This window comes from Nannobrachium achirus (assembly GCF_963921795.1).
Source record: "Nannobrachium achirus genome assembly, chromosome: 20".
Classification (NCBI taxonomy): Eukaryota; Metazoa; Chordata; class Actinopteri; order Myctophiformes; family Myctophidae; genus Nannobrachium; species Nannobrachium achirus.
Genome location: NC_137827.1, coordinates 42,994,044 through 43,015,959, shown reverse-complemented (window position 1 = coordinate 43,015,959; position 21,916 = coordinate 42,994,044).

The following is a 21,916-nucleotide window of genomic DNA, read 5'->3' as shown; positions in this document are numbered from 1 at the left end:
GAGGCAGGTATAACTAAACTAAAGGTCCCTGCTGGGATTGAACCAACAACCTCCTGGTAATAAGTACCATTTCATAACCCCTACTCCGTCAAGGTTAACAATTTTTGAGTTCTCTTGCATGTGTTTCACTAAAAGATCAGATAAAGGTGCATGAGTAATAGATGGCTGATATCTATGCTGGGTTTGAACCAAGGACTTTAAAGTTGTAAGCTCTATGTCTTTACCACTGCACCAACTGTACTTTATACTCTCAATGTTTTCTTGAGTGTTTTTCAGTGTTAGTCTAAGGATTAGATAAATGTAAATGCATCAAACCCAAAGTATGACCTTCTGGTCAGATAAAGGTGCATGAGTAATGTTAAAAATGGCAAATATCTATGCTGGGGTTGAACCAGGAACCTCCGACTTGGTAGTACTGTATCTACTCCTCTGCACCACCATGGCTCTGAAAGCAATGGTTCTCCTGCACCACCATGGCTCTGAAAGCAATGGTTCTCCTGCACTATTTCAAGTGAAGATTAGTTAAAGGTATAGGAGCTGGTTAAAACTTTAATCATTGCCGGGATTGAACTAATAACCTTCTGGCCTCAAGACCTTCACCTTAACCACTACTCCATGAATGTTTGGTTTTTATATTAATCATCCTGATTCCTACCCCTGTATCTTAACCACTGCATCAAAAATCCAGGTAAAAAGAGGAAATAAAGAAAGATAAAATAAACAACAAATGGATTTGCTTGCGGTAATGCCGGTTCAAACTTGAAAAACACACTTGGTGGTTTTGAACCCACAACCTTAAGATTGCAAGACGTGTGCCTTAACCACTACTCCACCATGGGTGATACTGCTCTGCTCTATTACAAGTTCTTGATTAAAAGATTAGACAAGGGTAAAAGAGGCAGGTATAACTAAACAAAAAATCACTGTTGTTGTAAGCTCTAGTCTATATCTTTACCGCTGGACCAACTGTTTGTACTTAAAATGTTTTCTTGTGTTTTCTTTAGTGTTAGTCTAAAGATTAGATAAATGTAAAAGATCCAAGTAGAACTTGGAGAATAGTGAAGACTGGTTTTGAACTCATAACCTTCTATACTAAAGGTCTGCACCTGAACCACTATACAATTGAAGTTAACACGAAGAAAAGAAAACGAAATCACCAAATAGTTCTGCTTGTGGTAAACTTGGAAAAACATGCTCAGTGGATTTGAAACCAGAACCACCAACAAATGAGACGTGTATCTTAACTCTATGGTTCCTGACAATTCTGATCTCTTTCATGTTGTTCACTAAAATATTAGGTAAAAATAAGAGTCATGTAAAATTATTAAAACTACTCTTGCTGGGATAGATCTGGGAACCACCTGGCAATAAGGCCCTTATCATAACCATGACTACTCCATCAAGGTTAACTCAATGAAACTACTCTTGTACGTTTTTAATGGGCCCCACCATGCTTTTCAAAACACATATCTTCTATAAATATGGATCCATAATACAGTTGTATACAGATTTTAGCCTAAACAACCTCTCAGATATTAAAATGTTATGTTCTGACTATCCAAACCATTTCAGATGCTATACCATTATGCCCTTTGATGGCAACAGGGCACTGCCTTTGGGCTAAATGATGGCAACAGGGCACTGTCTTTGGGCTAAAATTGGAACAATACAGAGAACATCAGCATAGTATCTCAATGAGAATCACAAAGAGTCAATCCATTCAAGCCAATTTTAGTGCCACTTTAACTCATGGTTCCACGTCATATATATAGTCTCAATAGAATATCGCCTCCCAAAAAGTACTGCCCCCTTCTCGAGGGGGCCCAATAGGAAATGAGCTCCGCCTCCTTTGTGACAAACAAGGGCCCATTCAGACACGCCCACGTTTAATGTGAGTAATTTATATTCTAATCCTGTGTTTCTTTAACATAAGTCATATGTATATCCACATTTCAAGTTTAATTGCAAGGACCGAATCAAAGTATATGCATTGTTCCAATTTCAGTTCAATATATATAATATATTCAATGAAGTTGTTCATGTCTTTTAAATTAATTCAGATAAATTCAATATAATCAATTCATTAGAGTAACAAAACATTCTTCTTTTCTGTATAACCTGGGTGAGGGAGGGAGCTCAAACCTAACCTAGCACCCTAGCAGCTGGGGTTAGGGCTTAGGCTCAAATACTGACATCAAATTCTGACGTGTGTCAGTCAGCTTGCCGAGGCATACACATGGAAATGACACATTTAGCATTTTAGATCACAAACGCTTAGAAAATGCCCCTGGAAACATAGAAGCATGCTTTTCCCAGCATGCTTTGCATAGCAGGTAACCAACTTACCTTATCTTTTGTGAAACTTCTATTAAAAATGTAAGGTCTTTGGTACCTCGCTGTTCCTACATACTTTAACTGAGCAACTTGATTCACAATTCAAAGATTCCACCTTACTGTGGACAAGACATGCATGCTTGAGATTTTTACTTTGTAGTTTTTGAAATATTTAACTTTAACAGCCCAATGCATTTTCAATGACAATGGCCTTTTAAAGGAGAGAAAAATCAAGGTTAACTCAATGAAACTACTCTTGTACGTTTTTATGGGCCCCACCATGCTTTTCAAAATACACATCTTCTATAAATATGGGTCCAGAATACAGTTGTATACAGGTTTTAACCTCAACAACCACTTACATATTTAAATTTCATGTTCTGACTATCCAATCCGTTACAGATGCAATACCAAAATGCCCTTTGTTGGCAACAGGGCACTGTCTCTGGTAGAGGTGGGACGTTCGCGAACAAATCGAGTCTTTTGAACGGCTCTTTGAAATGAACGATATGATTCGGTTCACAGTAGGGAGCCGTTCCTTTCTAATGAACAGTGGTGGGAAGTAATAATATCAATACTGCAATCAAGTAGAAGTTTGGAATGTTAATGTACTTGAGTAAAAGTAAAAAAGTATTTGTATCAAAATGTACTTAAAGTAAGCTCTACCAATATTAGAACGTACTCATTATGCAGAATGTCCTGTGTAAATGTCCTGAGTAAAATGTAGAAAAATCATTTGAAAATAGCCGATCTACAAGCTCACAATGCGTTGCAACGTGACACATTGTGAGCTTGTAGATCGGCTGTTTTCAAATGGCAGGTATGTAACCTATGTATGTCAGAAATAAATGTATAGGGTTGAAGTTATTTGTAATTATAATCAAAATCTACAAAGTAAATAGTAACTCGAATGAGCCAGTCTTTTGAACGGCTCTTTGAAAGGAACGGATCCCAGAGATCCGGCTCATTTCAAAGAGCCATAAATCCCATCTCTAGTCTCTGGGCTAAAATTAAAACGATACAGAGAAAATCAGCATAGAATCTCCATGAGATCTTCATAGAGTCAATCCAATCAAGCCAATTTTAGTGCCACTTTAACTCATGGTTCCACCTCATATATATAGTCTCAATAGAATATAGCCTCCCAAAAGTACCGCCCCCTTCTCGAGGGGGCCCAATAGGAAATGAGCTCCTTTGTGACAAACAAGGGCTCAATTTCAAAAGAATCCTGTTCAGACACGCCCACGTTTAATGTGAGTAATTTATATTCTAATCCTGTGTTTCTTTAACATAAGTCATATGTATATCCACATTTCAAGTTTAATTTCAAAGACCAAATCAAAGTATATGCATTAATGCAATTTCAGTTTAAAATAAAATCATATATAATATATTCAATGAAGTTGTTCATGTCTTTTGAGTTAATTCAGATAACTTCAAATAATCAATTCTTAATAGTAACAAAAGATTAATTTCTGCCTAGGTGAGAGAGGGAGCTCAAACCTAACCTAGCACCCTAGCAGCTGGGGTTAGGGTTTAGGCTCAAATACATCAAATTCCGACGTGTGTCAGTCAGCTTGCCGTGGCATACACATGGAAATGACACATTTAGCACTTTAGTTCACAAACGCTTAGAAAATGCCCCTGGAAACATAGAAGCATGCTTTTCCCAGCATGCTTTGCATAGCAGGTCACCAACTTACCTTATCTTTTGTGAACATTGTATTACAAATTGAAGGTCTTTTCCTACATACTTTAATGAGCAACTTGATTCACAATTCAAAGATTCCACCTTACTGTGGACATGCATGCTTGAGATTTTTACTTTGTAGTTTTTAACGCTTAGAAAATGCCCCTGGAAACAGGTCAGGGTACTAAAGTATCGTTAGATTTTCAATAGGAATTCAATTTTAAAAAATCATTTTTCTCTCAATTTTCTAATTTTCTAGCTCCCCATAAAATCAAATATTGGTTCATTTTTCCAATTTTCTAGCTTGCAAAAAAATCAGGAAAATGCTTCAATTTTTTAAATGTGTGATTCATATTTGTCATTATTTGATTTGGAACCGACAAAGGAAAAACATCTTTAAAAAAGGTATTTTTCATTTTTTTACCACATTACGAATATCAAAAAATGGACCAATTTTTCAAATTTTCTAGCTTGCAAAAAAATCAGGAAAATGCTTCAATTTTTTAAATGTGTGATTCGTCTTTGTCATTATTTGATTTGGAACCGACAAAGGAAAAACATCTTGAAAAAGGTATTTCTTAATTTCTTACCCCATTACAACAATCAAAAAATGGGCCCATTTTTCCAATTTTCTAGCCCACAAAAAAGTCAGGAAAATGCTTAAAATTTGCTCAATTTTGGTCAGGGGATCTTAGTATAATTGGATAATTCAATCTAAATCCAAAATAGAAAAATCCATTTTTGTGATTTCTGTCCTCCCAACAAATTCAAAATAATCACATTTTGCCCCTTTTTCAATTTTTCAATTCAAATTGAATAACACAAATTATACTAAGATCCCATGACCGGGGGATCTTAGTATAATTGGGGTATTCAATTAGAATCAAATAAACAAAATTTGCTATTTTTTCAATTTTCGTTTAGAATTTAAAAATTGTGAAAACGCAAATCAGAAAATCACAAAAACAGCCAGGTTGTCTTAGTATAATTGGGATATTCAATTTGGATAAAAAGAAACAGTAATTGGCTATTTTTCCAATTTTCGTTCAGAATTGAAAAATTGAGAAAACCCAAATAAGAAAATCACAAAAATGGCCAAAAATGGATTTGTGCACAAAAAAATCTGGAAAATAGGCCCATTATTCAATTTTCTAGTCAAGGAAACAAAATCAGCATCATCAATGTCACGTGACCACGTCACAAATCACATGGTCTACAACTTCAAAATAAAAGCTAGTCTAGCTCTAGTCTAACATCCAAGCAATAGGATCAACAGGCATGCAGGCAGGCAGGCAGGCAGGCAGGCAGGCAGGCAGACAGACAGACAGACAGACAGACAGACAGACAGACAGACAGACAGACACTTAGAACATTGACATACAGAGTTATAGAATGATGCCAATGACATACACTTTAATAAATATAAGTATTAATAACATTAATGATTATTAGTGCAGTCAGTCTGTACGGAGTAAAATCATCTGTGTTATTTTATCCATTAATAACTCTTGAGAGAGTATGAATTGAATTGGTTCCATTCCATTCTCTCTCTCTCTCTCTCTCTCTCTCTCTCTCTCTCTCTCTCTCTCTCTCTCTCTCTCGGGTTAAATCAACACTCAGGTTTTTACTGTGTAGTTTCATGGATGATATAATTCAGTTTATTATTATGTATTACTTTACCCTATGCTCATACATATATTTAGAATCTATTTCTGATGTTATAGTTGACTCTGTATTTAACTTAAAATGGGGGAACTACAATAAGCACTAGTTATAAAGACTTCCTGGGGTCTATATCCAGGGACACTGTTGATGTCAGAAAATATTGTTTACAGCCTCTCAGTCTAGATTAATAAAAGCATAGCTTTGTTTTTGAGCGAAGCTCCAACATTTGGCATTGGGACGAAACATGGACAAACGCGTCCCGAAGCATGCCTTACATCTGGCCTTCATCTTGTCACATAAGCCCCTTTTCCACTGCAGCTTTAGCACCACACCACAGTACACCACACTACACCACACCACACCGCACCACATAAAAATAATTTTCCATTACACAAAAGTACCCCTTTCGGTAAGAAACAAATTGACCCTTTTAACTGTGATTATAATACAATATAAATTTGTATTACAACTATCATAAATTATAATACACTATAATGGATTATAACTGTGATTATAATGCACTATAAAGTATTAATGTATCACTATGATAATTATAATACACTATAATAGATTATAATAGTGGTTATAACACAATAGAATCTATTGTCGTGTATTACAACTATATCCTGGTGGTCTAAATGAAAAGTCAGTGAGTGATCAGTCATTATGAAGTGTTTGGCCCTGTTTGGCCTTGCTCAGACCTACTCTAGATTGGATACCTTTTAGTACCACGTTTAGTACCACTTTCACACCACTCTACCCAGTTTTTTTTTTTTTTTTTTCTTTTTTGCTGATGTGTTTTTGTACTTCCAAAAAATGTACAACATTTATGGGTGTTTTTATCCACCTCCCCCGGGGTCCCAGGAGTTCCCAGGCCAGTGTTCTCTCCATGTAATCCCTCCATCTAGTCTTTGGCCCCCAGACCACCCTATAGGGAGATGCTCAGGAGGCATCTATCTGTACTACAACTTAGGCATTTTATCTCACTTAAAAGAGCCGTTAAAAGATTGCCTCATTTAGCTAATTTGGTTCAGTGTATATTTATATATTTTTAAAATAATTAATTGAAAAATGAATTCACAAGGTGGCACCACATTCCTCTGTTGACAGTTGAGAGCACAATCTGGTATTTACCCTTTTCATAAAATGTGTGTGTAAATTAAGCTACCTTGACTTATGTTATTCATGCAACACCTCAAAAAACCAAGCAGGCAACAATGAAATCACTCCTCCCCTTGCTCTCTCTCTCTCTCTCTCTCTCTCTCTCTCTCTCTCTCTCTCTCTCTCAGGGCAGGCGGGCAGGCGGGCAGGCAGGCAGGCAGGCAGGCAGGCAGGCAGGCAGGCATGCTAACATTGACATACATATATTATACTGCAATTTGGCAAGTTGCGGTTGGTTGTTTAAGTTGGACTGGTTAAACTGACACAATATGTCCATATGGGCATTCCCACATATGGGCTTAATATTGATGGGTATAAAAGGGATTCTATTGTATGGGCATTCACAGATATGGGCTTAATATAAAAGGGATCAGATGTAGAGGTCATCTCCATATACTGTATGGAGATCTAGGTGATGATCCAGTTGTCTCCATGAATGGATATCCAGGATTTGATCTTTCATGAGGTGATGTCACGACAATGTGATGTCACAATGTCAACAGACAGGTCAACAGCTATTGTATGGGCAAACTCAATATGGGCTAATATTAATGGGCATAAAGGGATACTATTAGTGTGGTTGCCTTAAAAATGCATCATCTGGGAATCAGATGTAGAGGTCAGCTCTATGTATAGAGATCTAGGTGATGATCCAGTCGTCTCCATGTATGGATATCCAGGGTTTGATCTTTGATGAGGTGATGTCACAACAAATGTGATGTCACAATGTCAACAAACAGCAGATATAGACATTGAGGCGTTACTCACGGACAAGATACATACGGTTAAGATCTGTGGATTTTCATTGTAATATATACTAGTAAGACGCCTCAATTCGCCCCAATTCTTGGCCATCTGACCAGTGATGTATATCGGACCAGTTACCCATAGGCCTTACATGGAGACCCCTACTGTATATGGAGATATGCTGTAAGAGCCCCAAAAAAGCTTACTCAGTTATCCGTCATGTGAAAGTCCTATGATGTCTATGACATCTGACATCATACCCTTTTATGCCCACATGGAGATCCCTGTCTGTAGAACCAGCCACACATGGGCTGTCTTGGCCATATATGGATTCTGTTAGTGTGGCATGTGGCCGATGTGGCCTCCATATATGGGCATTCCCATTTGAATTTCTGTTAGATATGGGCATAAAAGGGATTCTGTTAGTGTGACATTGGTGAAGCCAGCATGTGATGTCAGAGTGGAAAACCCATTCTGTTCCCCTGACGTTACAGTGACGTCAGAGTATGATGTCAGAGTGACAAACCCATAGAACCACAGTGTCAGGCGTTATAGACAGAGAGAGAGAGATACATACTGTATATACATACGGACAAGCTGTGACCGTTCACATACTAATCTGCGACCTCGCAATTATTATTATTATTAATAATAATAATAATGATTCTTAGTTATTAAGGGTAATAATGATTCTTAGTGTGGTCAATAGGCACTCTGTGCTGTTTTATACATTTTTAACTCTGAGAGAGTATAAATGGAACCAAATAAACCCTGTATGGGTCGATTTGGTTCTGTTTATACGCTCTCTCTCGAGTTAAATCAACACTCAGGTTTTTACTATGTAGTTTCATGGGTACTATTATTCAGTTTATTATTATTACCCGCCTTAACATAATTATGCTCATACGTAGGTGTAGAATATATTCTTAGGCCAGTCTTAGGGCTGATTCATACTCCACTTTTAGAGACAAATTTAGTTCTGGGAGTCACAAAATCTTGGTGGCACCGAACAGCTAAATTGATGACGGTACACGCCCCCCGATCCTCTGAATGACGCCATATCGTAGTTTAGACAGAGTCGAACCGAAATAAATTTGGCTCTAAAGTGGAGTATGCATCGGCCCTTAGGCTTTTATGCTATAGGCTAGGTCAGGTCAAGGTCCCTTTCTGCCAACAATGGCACAGGGGAACCCACTGTCACACTGGCAGAGGAGTGAGAGAGATCACTGCAGATTAGGTTGTCTTATAACCCTTAAATTCAACAAATTCTTTCAATGGACTAAAATCTTGTTTTATTGATGGCCTTCCTGCCCTGGCATTTGGCCTTTGTGCCCTCAAAAAATGGACAACACCAATGGCCAATTAAGTGGGCTTGGCCCTAAAATTACGAAATTCCAGGCCTGTCCTGCACATAATTCTACATCTATTAAAACTCTGAACTTTGACCGGGTAGGGAGTCGTGGAGATTGTTGGATTATTATTGTCTAATCGTTATAACAATGTCCTGCCAATCAAAATGTGTCAATATATTTGATGGCATCATTAAAATGAATTTTAACATGGCACACTGACAATCTTCTAGACAATAAAAACATAATTTGATAAAGGTTGCTGACCCAAGGCTGCAAGGTTCAGCACTGGAAATGCATGCATGAAATAAAGACATTTGGACAGATCAGTAGGCTACAGTACAGAGCAGTATCTGGACACTACTCATCTCCATAGTATGTCCCTACTGGCTGATAGTGGGTCGACTACTTCATACTGCAGGGAGACATGGTGACATTAACTTGTCACCTTCTCTCTCATGAAGCACATGATGAGGTATAGTGAGGTACTTGATATCTAACCCAGTACCTTCTGAATATGCCTGTGCATTGTATCGTGCTCCTTGTCACTGAGGCTAAGCCAGACCTTGTCTGTTTAATGGCAACATGCTGGATTCTGGAACACTGTCACTGTTCCCCAGCAGACTACCATAAAGATGCTGTAATGCGCATGATGACACTGTGTACTGAACTTGTGTGTGAGTGGACTGACACTTTGTCCTTGACGGGGGGTGGCTGGTGAGCATAATGTACACAAGTGGAGACTACATTTAGTCATAGCGAGGCAGACATCACGATAAAATAAAGTTGTTTCAACTTTTTGTTCTCCCAGAGGTCAAATTTAACCTTGACCTGAACTTTAATGTGTGATTGACCTGATATGAAAAGTAAAAAAAAAGAAAAAAGTGTCCAAATCTGAGTCCATTGCTCTCAGCAGGGAACTGATAGATTGCACACTCCAGGTAGGGAGACCCCAGGTGAAGGAGTTCAGATATCTTGGGGTCCTGTTCATGAATGAGAGCGGAAAAAGGAGCTTCGGAGCAGCAGGAGCTGGCGGTCTCGGAATCGCACTGTTGTGAAGAAGAGAGAGTTGAGCTAGATTGCAAAGCTCTCAGTCTACCGAGCAATCTTTTGTTCCTACTCTCACCTATGGTCATGGAGTGTGGGTCATGACTGAAAGTAACTCTTTTTATGCATTTGATGTACTGATGTTTATGTATTGACCTTGCTTATTATAAGTCGCGTCTGCTAAATGCCTAAGTTGTAGTACAGATAGATGCCTCCTGAGCATCTCCCTATAGGGTGGTCTGGGGGCCAAAGACTAGATGGAGGGATTACATGGAGAGAACACTGGCCTGGGAACTCCTGGGACCCCGGGGGAGGTGGATAAAAACACCCATAAATGTTGTAAATTTTTTGGAAGTACAAAAACACATCAGCAAAAAAAAAAAAAAAAAAAAAAAACTGGGTAGAGTGGTGTGAAAGTGGTACTAAACGTGGTACTAAAAGGTATCCAATCTAGAGTAGGTCTGAGCAAGGCCAAACAGGGCCAAACACTTCATAATGACTGATCACTCACTGACTTTTCATTTAGACCACCAGGATATAGTTGTAATACACGACAATAGATTCTATTGTGTTATAACCACTATTATAATCTATTATAGTGTATTATAATTATCATAGTGATACATTAATACTTTATAGTGCATTATAATCACAGTTATAATCCATTATAGTGTATTATAATTTATGATAGTTGTAATACAAATTTATATTGTATTATAATCACAGTTAAAAGGGTCAATTTGTTTCTTACCGAAAGGGGTACTTTTGTGTAATGGAAAATTATTTTTATGTGGTGCGGTGTGGTGTGGTGTAGTGTGGTGTACTGTGGTGTGGTGCTAAAGCTGCAGTGGAAAAGGGGCTTATGTGACAAGATGAAGGCCAGATGTAAGGCATGCTTCGGGACGCGTTTGTCCATGTTTCGTCCCAATGCCAAATGTTGGAGCTTCGCTCAAAAACAAAGCTATGCTTTTATTAATCTAGACTGAGAGGCTGTAAACAATATTTTCTGACATCAACAGTGTCCCTGGATATAGACCCCAGGAAGTCTTTATAACTAGTGCTTATTGTAGTTCCCCCATTTTAAGTTAAATACAGAGTCAACTATAACATCAGAAATAGATTCTAAATATATGTATGAGCATAGGGTAAAGTAATACATAATAATAAACTGAATTATATCATCCATGAAACTACACAGTAAAAACCTGAGTGTTGATTTAACCCGAGAGAGAGAGAGAGAGAGAGAGAGAGAGAGAGAGAGAGAGAGAGAGAGAGAGAGAGAGAGAGAGAATGGAATGGAACCAATTCAATTCATACTCTCTCAAGAGTTATTAATGGATAAAATAACACAGATGATTTTACACCGTACAGACTGACTGCACTAATAATCATTAATGTTATTAATACTTATATTTATTAAAGTGTATGTCATTGGCATCATTCTATAACTCTGTATGTCAATGTTCTAAGTGTCTGTCTGTCTGTCTGTCTGTCTGTCTGTCTGTCTGTCTGTCTGTCTGTCTGTCTGCCTGCCTGCCTGCCTGCCTGCCTGCCTGCATGCCTGTTGATCCTATTGCTTGGATGTTAGACTAGAGCTAGACTAGCTTTTATTTTGAAGTTGTAGACCATGTGATTTGTGACGTGGTCACGTGACATTGATGATGCTGATTTTGTTTCCTTGACTAGAAAATTGAATAATGGGCCTATTTTCCAGATTTTTTTGTGCACAAATACATTTTTGGCCATTTTTGTGATTTTCTTATTTGGGTTTTCTCAATTTTTCAATTCTGAACGAAAATTGGAAAAATAGCCAATTACTGTTTCTTTTTATTCAAATTGAATATCCCAATTATACTAAGACAACCTGGCTGTTTTTGTGATTTTCTGATTTGCGTTTTCACAATTTTTAAATTCTAAACGAAAATTGAAAAAATAGCAAATTTTGTTTATTTGATTCTAATTGAATACCCCAATTATACTAAGATCCCCCGGTCATGGGATCTTAGTATAATTTGTGTTATTCAATTTGAATTGAAAAATTGAAAAAGGGGCAAAATGGAATTATTTTGAATTTGTTGGGAGGACAGAAATCACAAAAATGGATTTTTCTATTTTGGATTTAAATTGAATTATCCAATTATACTAAGATCCCCTGACCAATTTTTTGAATGTGTGATTCATATTTTGGCATTATTTCATTTGGAACCGACAAACAAAAAATAGGCCCATTATTCAATTTTCAAGTCCAGGAAAGAAATCGTCATCATGAATGTCACGTGACCACGTGTCAAGTCACATGGTACACAACTTCAAAATAAAAGCTGTAGGCTAGTCTAACATCCAACAAGTAATAGGATCAACATGCAGGCAGGCAGGGGGTCCATGAGGGGTTTACAAGGGGGTCCATGGCTGGTTCCCAAAGTGTGGTTTGGGGACCCCCAGGGTTTCTATGGCTGGTTCACAACAGCCTGGTACACGTACAGCCATGGCTGGTTCCCAAAGTGTGGTTCGGGGACCTCTGGAGGTCCATGACGGATTTCCAAGGGGGTCCATGGCTGGTTCTCAAAGTGTGGTTCGGGGACCTCTGGGGGTCCCTGAGGGGTTTCCAAGGGGGTCCATGGCTGGTTAGCAATAAGTGTGTTTAATTGCGACCGTAGTAGGTCGCAGTTACTTTTACACTCTCTACTATCCAAACCTCCACCAGCCGTCAGCCTGTCCTTCCCTCCGTCACGTCACTCGTCACACGTCACACTTTCCCCCTACTCATATCTCCGCCACCGTTGCCCCGATCCATGCCAAAATTTCCATACAAACTCCTTGCCTGCCAAACTACAACCTCGAAGGACCCCCGGAGCTCCAGGGACCCCCAGGTCCCTGGGGGACCCCCAGGTGTAAAAAATGACCAAATGTGCAAAAAAGACCACCCCAACAGGGCTGCTCACGGGGAATTCCCGGGGACCACCGACTCCTGGTGCTCCAGAACGGATGCAAAAGTGGTGGCGCCCCCAGTGGAGGACCCCCTCCACTGCAGCTCACATAAAATGCCTTAACTCGGGCTAGGAGCGACCGGGAGAGCCGGGGCCGGTACCTATTCGTCCGCCTCGGCAGCGCGGAGACCCCACCTCTCATTTCTCATATGGCCCTCTTCTAGCGCCACCATGAGGCCGATTCTGCAAAACACATTTTTGGACACTGCTCCTAAAATTTTTGCCCTAAAATCACACAAATCGGTACACAGTATGTCTACACTCATGTCATCAACTTGGATCTGTCCCATATAGCGCCACCTTCAGGCCGATTTTTTAAAACACATTTTTGGACACTGCTCCTACAATCTTTGCCCTAAAATCACGCAAATCGCTACACAGTATGTCTACACTCATCTCATCAACATGGATCTGTCCCATATAGCGCCACCTTCAGGCCGATTTTTTAAAACACATTTTTGGACACTGCTCCTACAGATTTTGCCCTAAAATCACGCAAATCGCTACACAGAGACACTGCTCCTACATATTTTGCCCTAAAATCACGCAAATCGGTACACAGTATGTCTACACTCATCTCATCAACATGGATCTGTCCCATTTAGCGCCACCTTCAGGCCGATTTTTTTAAACACATTTTTGGACACTGCTCCTACAGATTTTGCCCTAAAATCACACAAATCGCACAGTATCTCTACAGTCAATCAAAACGCATCTGTCCCATCCAGCGCCACCATCAGGACGATTTTGGTAAAACAAACTTTTGGCCTTTTTGTGGAGATAAGCGACCAACGGTCGCTTATCTCCCGATTAGGGAGTCTTACTGGTAGTGTAATAGGTGAAATAGTGTAATAGTGCATTCTTATCAAAACTTCCACCAGCTGTCAGTCTGTCAGTCAGTCTGTCAGTCAGACTTTCAGTCACACTTTTGCCCTTCTCATAGTGGTTTTGGCTGCCAAACCACTACCCCATTTCTCCCTCTTCTAGCGCCACCATGAGGCCGCTTCTTGCAAAACACATAATTTTTTGGACACTGCTCCTACAAATTCTGCCCTAAAATCACGTAAAGCGGTACACATATGTCTACACTCATGTCATCAGCATGGATCTGTCCGAGATAGCGCCACCATCAGGGCATCCTAAAATCACGCTTTGCGTGATTTTACGGCAAAATCTGTAAAAGCAGAGTCCAAAAATGTGTTTGAAAAATCGCCCTGATGGTGGCGCTATCTTGGACAGTGTAGACATACTGTGTACCGCTTTGCGTGATTTTAGGGCAAAATTTGTAGGAGCAGTGTCCAAAAATGTGTTTTGCAAGAAGCGGCCTCATGGTGGCGCTAGAAGAGGGAGAAATGGGGGTAGTGGTTTGGCAGCCAAAATCACTATGAGAAGGGAAAAAGTGTGACTGAAAGTCTGACTGACAGACTGACTGACAGACTGACAGCTGGTGGAGGTTTTGATAGTAACTGCGACCTGACGGTCGCAATTACACTATTATATTATTACACTTATTACAATATTACACTATTACCCTTATTGCGCTATTACACTACCAGTAAGACTCCCTAATAGGGTGATTTTAGGGCAGTGTCCAAAAATGTGTTTTCAAAAATCGGCCTGAAGGTGGCGCTATATGGGACAGATCCATGTTGATGACATGAGTGTAGACATACTGTGTACCGATTTGCGTGATTTTAGGACAAAAAATTTAGGAGCTGTGTCCAAAAATTTGTTTTGCAAGAATCGGCCTCATGGTGGCGCTAGAAGAGGGCCATGTGAGAAATGAGGGGTGGGGTCTCCGCGTTGCCTTGGCGGACGAATAGGTACCGGCCCCGGCTCTCCCGGACGCTCCTAGCCCGAGTTACGGCATTTTATGTGAGCTGCAGTGGAGGGGGTCCTCCACTGGGGGCGCCACCACTTTGGCATCCGTTCTGGAGCAGCAGGAGTCGGTGGTCCCCGGGAATTCCCCATGAGCAGCCCCGTTGGGGTGGTCATTTGGTCATTTTTGCATATTTGGTCATTTTTTACATCTGGGGGTCCCCCAGGGACCTGGGGGTCCCTGGAGGTCCGGGGGGTCCTTGGAGGTTGTAGTTTGGCAGGCAAGGAGCGTGTGTGCAAAATTTGGCATGGATCGGGCCAACGGTTGCGGAGATATGAGCAGGGCAATAGTGTGACGTGTGAGGTGTGACAGACAGAGGGACAGACAGACAGACAGACGGACAGTTTGTGCAGGCTGTGATAGTAAGTAGTCGCAATTACACTTATTGCTAACCAGCCATGGACCCCTTTGGAAACTCCTCAGGGACCCCCAGAGGTCCCCGAACCACATTTATTGCTAACCAGCCATGGACCCCCTTGGAAATCCGTCATGGACCTCAAGAGGTCCCCGAACCACACTTTGGGAACCAGCCATGGCTGTACGTGTACCAGGCTGTTGTGAACCAGCCATAGAAACCCTGGGGGTCCGCAAACCACACTTTGGGAACCAGCCATGGACCCCCTTGTAAACCCCTCATGGACCCCCTGCCTGCCTGCATGTTGATCCTATTACTTGGATGTTAGACTAGCCTACAGCTTTTATTTTGAAGTTGTGTACCATGTGACTTGACACGTGGTCACGTGACATTCATGATGACGATTTCTTTCCTGGACTTGAAAATTGAATAATGGGCCTATTTTTTGTTTGTCGGTTCCAAATGAAATAATGCCAAAATATGAATCACACATTCAAAAAATTGAGCAAATTTTAAGCATTTTCCTGATTTTTTTGTGGGCTAGAAAATTGGAAAAATGGGCCCATTTTTTGATTGTTGTAATGGGGTAAGAAATTAAGAAATACCTTTTTCAAGATGTTTTTCCTTTGTCGGTTCCAAATCAAATAATGACAAAGACGAATCACACATTTAAAAAATTGAAGCATTTTCCTGATTTTTTTGCAAGCTAGAAAATTGGAAAATTGGTCCATTTTTTGATATTCGTAATGTGGTAAAAAAATGAAAAATAACTTTTTTAAAGATGTTTTTCCTTTGTCGGTTCCAAATCAAATAATGACAAATATGAATCACACATTTAAAAAATTTAAGCATTTTCCTGATTTTTTTGCAAGCTAGAAAATTGGAAAAATGAACCAATATTTGATTTTATGGGGAGCTAGAAAATTAGAAAATTGAGAGAAAAATGATTTTTTAAAATTGAATTCCTATTGAAAATCTAACGATACTTTAGTACCCTGACCGAAACATAGAAGCATGCTTTGCATAGCAGGTAACCAACTTACCTTATCTTTTGTGAACATTGTATTACAAATTGAAGGTCTTTTCCTACATACTTTAATGAGCAACTTGATTCACAATTCAAAGATTCCACCTTACTGTGGACATGCATGCTTGAGATTTTTACTTTGTAGTTTTTGAAATATATACTTTAACTGACAAATGCATTTTCAATGACAATGGCATTTTAAAGGAGAGAAGAATCAAGCAATCTGTGTCAATTGCAGAGGTGTTGGGATTTGATCACTTAAACTTCTGACAGAGCTACCATATTCCAGAATGTGAAGGTGCCCAATGCATTCATAAAGATATTTTGAGCCACCCATGTATACGTTTGCATAGAAAATTCCAAAATAGAACGAAGAACTAATCATTAGACCACTATACCACCTCTCAGGCTCTCTTGACACATGTCTCTTATTTAACATTTCCTTTTTTTCAAGGCTAGAATAATAGAAATAGGAGAAAAAACACTTCAAAACATTAAAGGAGTAGTTCACCCCCAAAATGCCTTTTTTCTATTGATTAGTCATGCCTTGGAGAGTAGAGTTCAATAATATTTTTTGGTTTTTGTCACATTCCTAAGACAAAAATTTGATTTGAGTAAATTTACCCCCATTGATTCCGGATGCATCTGGAATGAATGGGGGTAAATTTATTGTTATCACATTTTTGTCTTAGGAATGTGACAAAAACCAAAAAAAAATATTGAACTCTAGTCTCCATGGCGTGACTAATGAATATAAAAAAAGTCATTTTGGGGGTGAACTACTCCTTTAAGAGAGCTGTGCCCTGAGTTTCTGACGGGTAGTAAAATGGTTTCAGGCTGGATTAACCATTGGGCCGGTGGGGCCATTGCCAGGGGCCCTTGGGGGAACTGGCCCGCGTGGTCATTGACAATTTACTATTAAATGTATAAGTTAATTAAAAATGTGTGGGGCCCTCCTCTGTTGTCTATAGGTGCTGATGATCATCATGGCTTAAAATCCGAGCTGGGTAGTGCGCGTCGGGAGGGAGGGGGTCTATGGTGGAGGGTGGAGGGTGGAGGACTTTATCGGCCAGAGGCCCTCGCGGGGGTTAATCCGTCCCTGCTCCCAGTCAATAGTAATGAGCTGTACAAACAGCCAGAGACCACCCTGGCCTGTACCCTGTGAGACAGCAGGGACACTGTGGGAAGACAAGCTCTAACTCCTGCCATCTGGTTGGTACAGAGGTGTGATAGATCGCATATTGATTAGCAATCTATCATTTTTGTTTATATGAACTCTAAACCCAGATATAATTGCGTACGTGTGCGTGCGTGCGTGTGTGTGTGTGTGTGTGTGTGTGTGTGTGTGTGCATGTACTACGGTATATACAGTACCACCCAGTCAGTCTCTCTCTCTCTCTCTCTCTCTCTCTCTCTCTCTCTCTCTCTCTCTCTCTCTCTCTCTCTCTCTCTCTCTATTGGAGGGTGTAGCCATGGAGCTCTAATGTTCACTGCCAAATGGATTGGTATAAGCACTGGCTCCACTGATAGTGCATGTGCATGTGCTCGTGTGCGTGTGTGCGTGTGAGAGTGTGTGTGTGTGTGTGTGTGTGTGTGTGTGTGTGTGTGTGTGTGTGTGTGTGTGTACGCGCACCCAGGTGGCTGCTCCGTCTGGAGCATATAGCCTTCCATTGCAACATATTGGGGGCAAACACAAGATCTCCTAACCCCCCCCCCCCCCCCCCCCCCCCCCCCCCTCCATCTCTCCTGTACATGCAGACAGACGGTGTGCAGAGAGAAAATAGCTCCACTACAAACAGTCTCCAATGGATGGAAAGAAAGAGGACAGCCTGCTCAAGACCCCAAAAGATGAATTTGAGCACCTAAACTTGTGAGAATAGCTGATCTACAAGCTTCACAACGTGTCGCATCAAGACGCGTTGCGTGAACTTGAATTGTAGATCAGCAAATTTTTCATATTATTTTGGGCTAGCTGAAAGCGAGCACACATATGTTATCTTCATTATTTATCCTCAAAATGACGTAATTTATCAGTCAAGTTCTCCTTGACAGTACAAAGGCAGGGCACAGGGACAGTATTTCTAGTTATTAAAGGGGAAGACCACCCATTTTCAATATTGAACTATGTCATTAATATACCTTAGAGGAGTTGTGTGGAAATAGAAAAAAAGTTCCCTCTCTTCTGTGTTGCCTAGAACTGGAGGATTGATTTTGGGGTCTGTATTGTAAAGTACAATGTGTGATGTCATCAAGTTGTAATTTGTAATACAAACCCCAAAATCAACCTTCCAGTTCTAGGCAACACAGAAGAGGGGGATTTTTTTTTTTTTTATTTCCACACAACTCCTCTAAGGTATATTAATGACATAGTTCAATATTGAAAATGGGTGGTCTTCCCCTTTAATGGAATTCTTTCTATTCACATGTTTTTTGTATTTTTTTGAATCTAGAAAAAAGACGCACAAAGATTATAGGCTAGATTTACTCGCAACCCATACAAATGGGTCTGAATGTGTCCTCACCCACCGTTTAGAAACCATCAGCGCTGCTAAACTCGGCACCGTTGCATGTTTCCAATTCAGCTGAGATGCAACAGAGACAGATGATGCCAATGAGCACCGTGTCCAGCGTGTTTATTTGAACGCAGCGCTGCTTTTCAGCACCTTAACCGCATGAACCCTGCAATCCCAATTCTGTCCAATTCTGTCCATTTCTTCGCATGATGGCTTCACGCTACGACCACCTCGCATCAATGGAACAAACACTTTAAGTTCTTATTTATTGGTATCAATCCGTATTGGCACGTGTATTGTGGGGAAAGCTGTCATTGACAATAGCCGAAAATAGCTTTTCAAACAGCTATAACAGAGAACAGAAAATACACTAGAATATAGAGCCCTGAGGGGCTCCGCACAACCATAATGAGGTTGGAGTGGTGTCATATTATCGTCAAAATCTTAACTGTTTTGCCAATTATTTGGGGGCCCACTTGCAATACCCTCGCTGCCCACCAGTGGGGGCCAGGCCCCCAGGTTGAGAAACACTGGCCCTTAACGACAGTGGTTAAGACCTGCGTAAAAGAGCCGTCCCCTCAGCTCTCTCAGTGGAGCAGTTACAGACCTCTCTCTGCAGACAGAGAAACCAGTGCACTTGTGGGCACTGTGTTTACATGTTGAAACGCCTACTGAGGTGAAATGTACTCATTTAATTCAATTAGATCATTCACTGACTGAATAGTTCATCCAAATTGGATCATTCTGCATAGGCCTGTATGTGGGCAGTACTTTACACCAACTGGCTTCTCTTCTTCTTCTGCTGCCACTTTTCAGCTAATAATGGAGTTGGACTCGGGGTGAAATCCACACCATCTAAGTCTGCTTGGAGAGAGGTTACACCTGCTTTTCCCAGCCATTTAAGTGTTAATCCTTAAGATTTTCTGATTTAACACAATACCACATTTGATACTTTTCAACCCCGCTGTGACACTGACCCTACATGTGTGAATGGGTGTATTTCCTGTTCATGTAAAGCTAGTGAAAGACACATAACATACTTGGTGGTCAGTTCCAAGGAGTGATAACTGGTAGAAAGGTTCCGGGAAGTGAGGTACCACTACTAGGATCAGCTATAAAAGTTCCAGGAAGAAGTGAGGCTTTAGGAGGGTTCCATTAAGAGTGTTTGGTGTGGTTTGACAAAGAGACTATTTAAAGCCTACATTGTTTTCCAAATAAGAACTTTACACCACTTAAAGGACAACTTTAGTTTTTTACAACAAGGGTTCATATTTTATGAAAGAACATAAAAGATGAGTGTTAAAATTATTGCATTTACTTCTTTCTATTGTTTTAGAGATTCTTATTTCAGTGGTTGGGGGCATGCGTACAAGTAGCTAAATATGTAATTTTACACAGAATAAGCCCATTCCCAAGATACAACGCAACCTTTCATGGTTGAATGTCATTTATGGGGGCTTGAAGTGTTACTGTAAATAGCAAAAAAGAAACTGCTAGCTTATTGTGTCTAAAAATACATATTTAGCCACTTGTACATATGCCCCCGTGCATATGCATGCCCCACATTTTAGCACGGTAAACGCGATAAAACAATATAACAAAGCAAACATTTAACACTCACTTTTTCTTTTCTCTAATTACAATCTAAAATATGGTTGTAAAAAAAACAAAGTTGTCCTTCAATATTGTTTTCGATAAACTTTAATACGTACTGTAAATAAGGGGGGCTTGGACATTCTGATGGCGGATATACAGTACTGAACGGAAACCAAATATAGGAGCAAATTAAGGGAACCTCCTGGAGCCTCATGACATAGACAAGGATGGGCGAGAGAGTAATATCAGTTTTCTTTTCATGCAATGCATTGTTATTTTCAATGCACTGATTGATTATTTGAATTGAAGGACGTCTTTGTTTAAAGCACTTTTAGTTGCATTTCATGTATGAAAGGTGCTATATAAAAATATAAATATTGCAGTTTGGGGTTTTTAATAACGTCATCTTGTTATACTGTTGTGTTTTTGTAGCAAGAAGACCTTCAATTTAGTAACATAGCTCACTGTTTTTCAACCAGTGGTCTATGGACGACTAGTGGCCCATGCCACAATTACAGGTGGAACATGGGGAAATGTTTTAAAAAGTTTATAAATAATATTGTAACTGTTAAACTTACAAACATAAGTAAAACATTATATTTCCAACAAACGTTAATGTAATCAGAAACCTCCTATCTCAATAATTCAACTTTTGAATGTGTTGCACGAAAGTAGCAAAAATAGCCATTTCACAAGCTCACAATGCCTTGCGATGCGAAGCGTCGTGAACTTGTAGATCTGCAATTTTTGGCTATTTGGGGATTTGCTTTTTAAAGTGAAAGTCTTTGAATGTGTGGATCATTAATCTTAATGTGTAGTCCTAAAACCCTGAAGTGAGTTTGTAATGGGCTCCCTGCTGTGTAAATTAAAATATTGTACTAACGCCTTTTTATAGTTGCATGCTTTGTAATCTTTAGTGTATAGTGTGCATGTATAGTGTTCGTGCGTGCATGCTTGCGTGCGTGCGTGTTAGAAAATCTGTTCCATAACATGGTTGATGATGCTCGCTGAAGTGTGGACTCACACATACTGGTCACACAGGATACAAACACTTCCACACAGGCAAGCGAACACACACACACACACACACACACACACACACACACACACACACACACACACACACACACACACACACACACACACACACACACACACACACACACACACACCATGCACAGTGCTAGTAGTAATGGTGCTGATATATTGTGACAGTTTTATTTTGTCATTATAGTTTAATGAATCTGTGTACCATATACAGTACAGCTATATCCTGAGCTCTAGAACAGCACGGACGTCCAAATGTCATACAGTGTATTACATTTTTGTCACTTACTAAGAAATAGCACATAGTATGATAGTATGAACTAATACTGTCAAGTAACATGCCATACATGAAGACCACTGCTAATTCTAGTTAATATACTGTTTGTGCACTTTGACCACATTTATATTTATACCCGATGATATCTCATGCAAATCCCAGGCAGGTGCAGAAGGCAAAGCAAGAATAGGCCCATGGAATATAAGCATAAGCAAGTCTCCACTGGTTTCTGGTACTTCATT